An 8,233-nucleotide genomic window follows, 5' to 3' on the forward strand; every position below is an offset into this window, starting at 1 on the left:
CTCCAGGACCAGCCTTGTAAACCCTTACCACCATGCGAAGCATCACCCCGCCGGGTTCATTTTTAACAAGGGGTGAATGTGGTAGTATGCATTAGGGGTCATGTGGGACTGTGAAGCCGTGATGTCATTGGCTGACAGATCCCGGGTCCTGGTTGGCCGTTGACCTCTAGCTCCGCCCTGAAGGCGGAGTATAAGAACCAGGAGTCCTCCCCCGCAGGCAGTCTACTACTGAACTGCGGGGGAACAGACACGCTTAATAAAGCCTCATCGACATCACTCTATTTGTCTCTCGGAGTCTTTGTGCGCTACAGTTTATTCTTTCTGTCAAAAAACAATGGGCTTGGGATTTTTCAAGCGTGGTTTGCACTGTTGTTCTATCTCCTCTGCCCAACAGAGGGAACCAAACTCACACATCCGGGCTGGGTTCCCCAGACAACAATTCACATGATGTGGCTATCGCTGGCAAGGTCGGCATTTGTTGCTAATCCCTATTTGCCTTTGAGAAGGCAGCGGTAGGCCTCCCCTTTTGAACCACTACATTCCGTGTGCTGTGAGGGAGGGGAACCTCCAGGATTTTGACCCATCGGTAGTGAATTAATTAAGTGTGATACATAGTTTACTGCAGCTGCGTGGTGTCTTTATGTTTGTAATTGATAAAAATTCTTGCTGTGTTTTCTCTATGTTTAACTACATTCTTAGAATAAGCCTTGTTTGGATTAAAGTGTTGAGGAAGTCTGATGAATCACCCCTGAAGTGAAGGATCTTGCGCTCATCCGAGCCAAATTCACCATAAAGGTTACAGATCAGGTGAACTTCATAATACACTTTGGAGTTTCTAAGCCCTGGCCCATAACATGTATGCACACACACATGCAAACAGACACACATGCAAACACACAAATAAACAGACAAATATGCATATTTGCATATACTCATGAACATACATGGCACATCATGCACATGCACACACATGCTTACATGTGCACAAACACACAAATACATACATACAAGCACATTTATGCACACACATGCTCAGAGATGAACACACGCATACACAGGTGTTCAGCTTGTCAACGCCATTCTTTATCGGAAACTGCAGTCTTGACAGGAATTAATGCAAAATTATATCTTCACGCAGGGACTGCAAATGGCAGAATTCTTTCTCCAACATTGACTCCTGCTGAAGTTGAGACAACAACGAGATTGTGGTCGAAGCTGTCAAGGAGATGGTAGGGACCATTAAAATGTTGAAAATGACAGACCACAGAGAAATTCAGTGGAGAAGCAATGCCCAGTAGAAGGTAGGCAGACGAGAATTGCCTTTCAGGTTGGAATGGGCTGGACAGCACTGTGGGTGCACCTAAACCTCACGGACCGCAGTGCTTCAAGACGGCCGCTCAGCTCATTCTCAAGAGCAATGATGGGTGGGCAATAAATGCCGGTCTAGCCAGCAACATGCAAAAGAATAAAAAACAAATTTCACCCTCGAGGCGGGCAGTGGGAGTCAGGAAAATTCGGACCGCTCACCTTGGGAGAAATGCCAGGAAAGATACGACTTTCAATTTGTTGGCTGTGGACTGGCGCGTCAGCTGATCAGGAAAGTTTGGAGGTAGCTGTAGGGGACTGCCTGTTTCTGATACAGCCAGGTGAAAGGCCTCTCATTGGTGATATGGGTCCCCTTACAATGATGAAATTAAGGCCCCTTTGCCCTCACCCCTCTCAGCCCTCAACCCTCCCCACACACCCCTGATGCCACTCAACGCCACCTCATGCCCCCTCCACCCAACTCCCACAGCCGCTCAAAACACCCCCCCTCCGCCATGCCAATCTATGCCACCTCCATAAGCGAGGCGGTGGAGTAGTGGTATTGTCACTGCACTAGTAATCCATAGACCCAAGGTAATGCCCTGGGGACTCGAGTTCGAATCCCACCACGGAATTTGAATTAAATAAAAATCTGGAATGAAAAGTCTAATGATTACCATGAAACCATTGTTGATTGTCATTGAACAAAACCCATCTGGTTCAGTATTGTCCTTTAGGGCATGAAATCTGCTGTCCTTACCCCATCTGCCCTACATGTGACTCCAGACCCTGTATCCTCTGAAATGACCTAGCAAGCCATTCAGTTAAATTTGGGTTGGGCAATAAATGCTAACCTAGCCAATGATACCCACATCTGATAAATCAATAAATATTTTAAAAATCTGCACACTGTATAGCACCAACGAACATCCTGTTGTGTACAAAATGCTTTAAAAATATTCATTCAGGGGGCAGCTAGGTGGCGCAGTGGTTAGCACTGCCGCCTCACGGCGCCGAGGTCCCAGTTTCGATCCCGACCCTGGGTCACTGTTCGTGTGCAGTTTGCACATTCTCCCCGTGTCTGCGTGGGTTTCGCCCCTGTTGCTAACTTTTGGTTGGTTCAATTGGCTCTGTTTTAAAACCTTTGCTCTAGAGTCGCCAGGTATCTTTATGATACCGCCAAGAGGTTCAAGTTCAAGTAATGATCAATAACTCAACACACCAATTAGTAAGATTCAAATCAAAACACATTCATTATACACAGTAAATCGCTACTCATGCATAAACTCTACTTTCTAGGCTATTTCTATAACTAACAGGCCTATACTTAGCTTCGGACTGGCCCACCAGGTCAGGGGAATAAATGGCCTTTCATTCAGGGCCTGAGTCTGCCGGATTCAAAAGCTGGTATGGACTGGTAGCTAGGAGCGCCTATCTCGTAGCGAGCATTGACTTGAGACTTACTTGCTTGGAGGCAACAAGACAGGTCACTGTCAAGGGTTGGTTCACGTTGCTGAGTGACCCTGCCAAAGAAGGACGATTTGAACTTGGGGGCTTTACTTTCTAGTCCCCAGGGGCTTCCCGCCCTTCGGGGCGGACCCCGTACCTGGTTCCAAGTGATTGGACTACTTTCCGATCACTTGGATCGATTTCTCCAATGCTGGAGCGGTTCCCTGATCGCTGGGCGGTCCCTAAATGTCCGTTGGCCTTCCTTTGTCTTGGCTCCTGCTGGCGCCGAGGGGTCTGGCTTGGCTTTGTTTACCTTAACTGTTGCCATTGTGCCTGGGAATCGCACATTACTATGTAGATGGCTGCTACATTACTATGCAGATGGCTGCTGGTTTCAGTGCTGTCTGGTTGTTTTGCCGGTTCCAATATACATGATTTCTGTATTTGCTAGTCTTTGCCTGGGTTGGCTGAATTTCCCTTCAGCCTTTGCAGTTGGGAAGTGGCCAACTCAGGTGGCTGCACCCCGCAACCCAAAGATGTGCAGGGTAGGTGGATTGGCCACGCTAAATTGCCCCTTAATTGGAAAAAATGAATTGGGTACTCTAAATTTTTTTTTTTTTTTAATTAATTCAATGATAATTTTCCACATTCATGGAAAAAAACCTTCTTACTACAAGCCAATACAAATGTAAATCACCCACACCCTGCAAAGTATCAATGCTGAAACCGCAAGTTCAGGAAACCTTTTTATCTTGTATAAATGCCTATTGTGCAATTGACAGAAGTACTCGAATGGCTTTTTCAGTCAAGCCTCATTATGTATTCTTGGTTGAGATCCCAGAGGTCAATTAGAGTACTGAAAATCCTGAGCCCTAGGAAAAACATTGCTTGATTTGACAGCTGCTTTTCTTGAATCTCTTCTGTCAATTACACAATGTGCTTGCACATTCACCGACTGATATTTTAAAGGGTGTTGATGATTGACACTTTTATTGACTTGGATGACGAGGAGTTTTTTTTGAAGCGAGTGGGAAACTGTCAATGACCGACCAATTTTAAATGCCTTTTCACATATCCCATTGCGACAAAAGTGTTTGTTGGTTATATACAGTGGGTAAACGGGCATGGAACTTGGCATGCTGGGCATGCCAAGCATGTTGGTTTAGCACAGTGGGCTAAACAGCTGGCTTGTAATGCAGAACAAGTCCAGCAGCGCGGGTTCAATTCCCGTACCGGCCTCCCCGAACAGGCGCCGGAATGTGGTGACTAGGGGCCTTTCACAATAACTTCACTGAAGCCTACTTGTGACAATAAGCGATTATTATTATTATAAGCGATTATTATGAGGACAACATTTTGACTTTATCCTTCAGGAGGTTCCCTCATCCAGATTATGGTCCCTGACACCTCAGACGTGCCATGAACCATGACTCTTCGAAAAGCTGGCCCCACTCCATGAAAATTGCAGAGGGCCACAATGTGCCCATCCCCGCAACGGCGCCGGGCAGGCTGGGAGTACAAGGCGCAGGCTGGTCACCCTGACCAACACGCACTCTTAAAAGGCGAACCTGAAAATGAAATGGGATCGGAAATACCGGAACCGGGTCTGGCTGCCACTCCCACCCCTCCGCTGAGTCTCCCTGACTCCACGAAAATCCAATGTGTCAAAGATCCACCAAAAGTGCGAAAATAGAATCTTCCAGCAGTTTTTATAACATAAATATGTCTGTTAAAATCGGAAGCATATCACACCACATGGTATTTAGTTTACATGTGAGCAGGTAAACCAGACAAATATCACTGATACGTTGACTTGCTGCGGTAGGGACATGTTCTATACTAACACGTTAATCTTAAACTGCTGGAATATCGCTATGGCAACTGTATAAAACAGTTAATATTAATAGCAATGTTAATATTGAGGTACTAAACTAAGAGATAATTACTCTGAGGGTGAGATACTAAAATCAAATGTGATACCCAGTAATAATGAAAAGCTAATATAATGATTATAGTAATTTTGAGTTAAGATAGAATCTAATTGCAGTAATAATATTGAGAATATAATTACAGTAATTGTAATAATACGGTGAGATAGAACACAAATCTAATAATATTTGAGGAGATTAAATTAAAGATAATAATTTTGAGTTGCTAAGAAATGTTTAATTCTAATAATTATGTTTCGTTTTGAGGTAGAACATGATTATATAAGCGATATCAAAGACATAAGGCAGAATATGACCAGAGTAACAATTTTCAGGGACTAAGAGGCACCTGAAAATGCTAAGTTATCAAACGATGAATCATTGAGATCACAATTATTTGCCTTCATCCTGAAATGTGAAGCCAGGAAATTCCAGTTCTGCTTCTTGGTTATGACGTAGAGCCACTTGTTTTAACCATGAGGAGAGGCTCAGGGGCAAATTGGCGTCAGAAGTTGTCCTACCGTCAGGGCGCGAGAGAAAAAGAAAAGGCTACAGATGCTGGAAATTCTCCCCAAATCCGCCAAAGACTTTTGGAAAAAGAGTCGCTGGGACTCTCAGAGGCACGGGCCCTTGCAGCCTCCCTGGATGTAGCCGTGCGAAACGCCCGCGCGTACGGCCCCGACCGCGCGGCAGCCCCTTGGGCTCCGTGGACCCCGTCGCGACAAACCCCCCCCCTCCACCGACCGCAACACATACTTCCTGAATGTGGTGGACGAGTACTCCCGTTTCCCCTTCGCCATCCCCTGCCCTGACATGACAGCGGCCACAGTCATTAAAGCCCTTAACACCATATTCACACTGTTCGGTTGCCCCGCATATGTCCACAGCGACAGGGGGTCCTCCTTCATGAGTGACGAGCTGCGCCAGTTCCTGCTCAGCAATGGTATTGCCTCGAGCAAGACGACCAGCTACAACCCCCGGGGGAACGGGCAAGTAGAGAGGGAGAACGGCACGGTCTGGAAGACCGTCCTACTGGCCCTACGGTCTAGGGACCTCCCAGTTTCACGGTGGCAGGAGGTCCTCCCGGACGCTCTCCACTCCATCCGGTTGCTACTGTGTACTAGCACTAACCAAACGCCTCAAGAGCGCCTCCTTGTCTTCCCCAGGAAGTCCTCCTCTGGAACGTCGCTGCCGACATGGCTGGCGGTCCCAGGACCCATCTTGCTCCGAAAACATGTGGTGCGCTACAGTGGAGAAGGCAGGCGAATGTGACAAGAAACATATCAGCCATGATCAAATTGCGCAGTGGATTCAACGGGTCGAATGGCCTGATTCTGCTCCTATACTTTATGGTCTATAAATATTGGCACAGGCCTATGTGTGCTGTCAATGCAATGTGATTTAAACATTAAGGATGAATTATTGGTACTTCCATGCTCTGGATGGATGCTAGCTAAGGATCAGATCAAGAGTGGGGAAACTGATTTCTCTCAGAACACTTAAGTGGTTGAGAAAGCAAGAGCGTTCACACTATTAGTGCGAGCAGAATTTGACCTCAAGTTACAGAGGTTAAAAGGATGTCTTTGAATGCTCCCCGACGTCTAGTTATTATATTAGCTCCTATCATTTCTTTTCGCAACTTGCCTTACTTCTGTAATCACTCAATGCTCTCACTGGCTCTAATGGCCATGAGGATGTGCAAAGGAGAACGTACCCTTCAACTTCATTTGCCGCTCTGTATTTCTCTTACACAGGCACACCTGTTGATTAGTTACCTCCTTTGTTCCACTGATTTTGTTTCTGTTTGTGTGAGCTTGCCGTGCGAGTATTAGCTGCCCTTGTAACAGTGACTACAGTTCAGAAGTACTTAATGCAAAACTCTTTGGGATACACTGAGGTGGAGAATGGTGCTATGTAAATGCATGGTCTCCTTGGAAGTTTAGGAGCTGGGATTGAGACACGCACCATCTATCATTAAATCGGTATTTCAAAGCTGGTGATCGTGCAGCACTTGCGACCCCGATCTATTAATGGACTCTTCTGAAAAGCTTTGAATGGTATGCTAGCTGGGAGGAGAGTGTCAACTGCAAATAATTAACAGTTTTACTCGGTTTTCAGTGAACACTCATAATTTACGCCTGTAGGTGGCAGGATTGCATAACTATTATGAAAGTGGTGAATTTTGGTTTCTGATTGAATATGAATTACTTGGCCATGTGCTGCAGATTTATTTTGGACTGTTATGGATGGAGATTAACCAGCCTGATTTAAGTGGCGTGATATGGTCATTGTCCTTTTTCCATTCCTTCTGAGAAACTCAGGGGGCCGAGGAAGACCATTCAGCCCTTCGAGCCTGTGCCAACGTTAAATTGAATCATGGCTGATCTGCATCTGAGCATTATCTGTCAACCTTGTCTCCATGATCGTTCTCATCGATCGGTCTCAGTTTTGAAATTTTCAATTGGCCCCATAGCATAAGTAGCTTTTTTTCAGGGGGGCGGGGCGACTCACTCGCTCCAGGGTCCCAGGTTTGATTCCCGTTTGGATCACTGTCTGTGCGGAGTCTGCACCTTCTCCCTGTGTCTGTGTGGGTTTCCTCCGGGTGCTCCGGTTTCCTCCCACAAGTCCCGAAAGACGTGCTTGTTAGGTGAATTGGACATTCTGAATTCTCCCTCCGTGTACCCGAACAGGTGCCGGAATGTGGCGACTAGGGTCTTTTCACAGTAACCTCATTGCAGTGTTAATGTAAGCCTACTTGTGACACTAATAAATATTATTTCCCTTAATCTGCCCTTCCTCAGATGAATAAGTTTTAATTCTGTGCCCTCCAGTTCTTTTGCCAATGCAATAAAATGATCTGAAGATCTATTCTGAAATCAAAGTGTTAATTAGAGTATTCGAAGCAAATAGGCATTTTTTAAAGCTTAGGCAAAAATGTGATTGCAATGGCCTGGATTCCCCATTCTTAAGCCGAAGTGCTCCTGCCAGCGGAGAATTGCTACTGGTCTCTGCTGCTGCCAGGAGCAGGGCCCGGAATGCGAGTCCCTCACCTTTACCATGCTAATTTATGCAGGGGGGATAGCTCACTGGATTCCAGTGGAATGCCGGTATTGGACCGCCTGCTCAAAATGGAGGGCGGCGGATCCCCTCTCCCCCACAACCCAAATTCTCCGCAACACCCCTCCCCTCCTATGCACAAATAGGGGCTAAGAGCTTTATGCTGAGAAAAAGAGGGAGTGAAAGCACTTAGCTCCTTTTGATGTGGCGAGGAGCTGTCAATCATAGAAGGAGTGTTTATAAACATTGTAGTCGGAATCAATGGAGGATAATTGAGATTCATTCACGTGTGAAGGGAAAAATAAATAGACAAACCTCCCAAGCAGCTGTGTCTGGACCATTAAAACTGTCAATCACTGGCTTCTGAAATGTTTTCCTGTGCGAAATCTAATGGAAAATTGGCATTTCAAAGGCTGTCAAGGGATTTGAAGCCCTTTGAAGTGTACTGGGCTTTCAAGGAAGCCTCTGACACTTGCAGCAGGTTATGCTTTAAA

Source organism: Scyliorhinus torazame, chromosome 15, assembly GCF_047496885.1.
Source record: "Scyliorhinus torazame isolate Kashiwa2021f chromosome 15, sScyTor2.1, whole genome shotgun sequence".
In the NCBI taxonomy this organism is placed as follows: domain Eukaryota; kingdom Metazoa; phylum Chordata; class Chondrichthyes; order Carcharhiniformes; family Scyliorhinidae; genus Scyliorhinus; species Scyliorhinus torazame.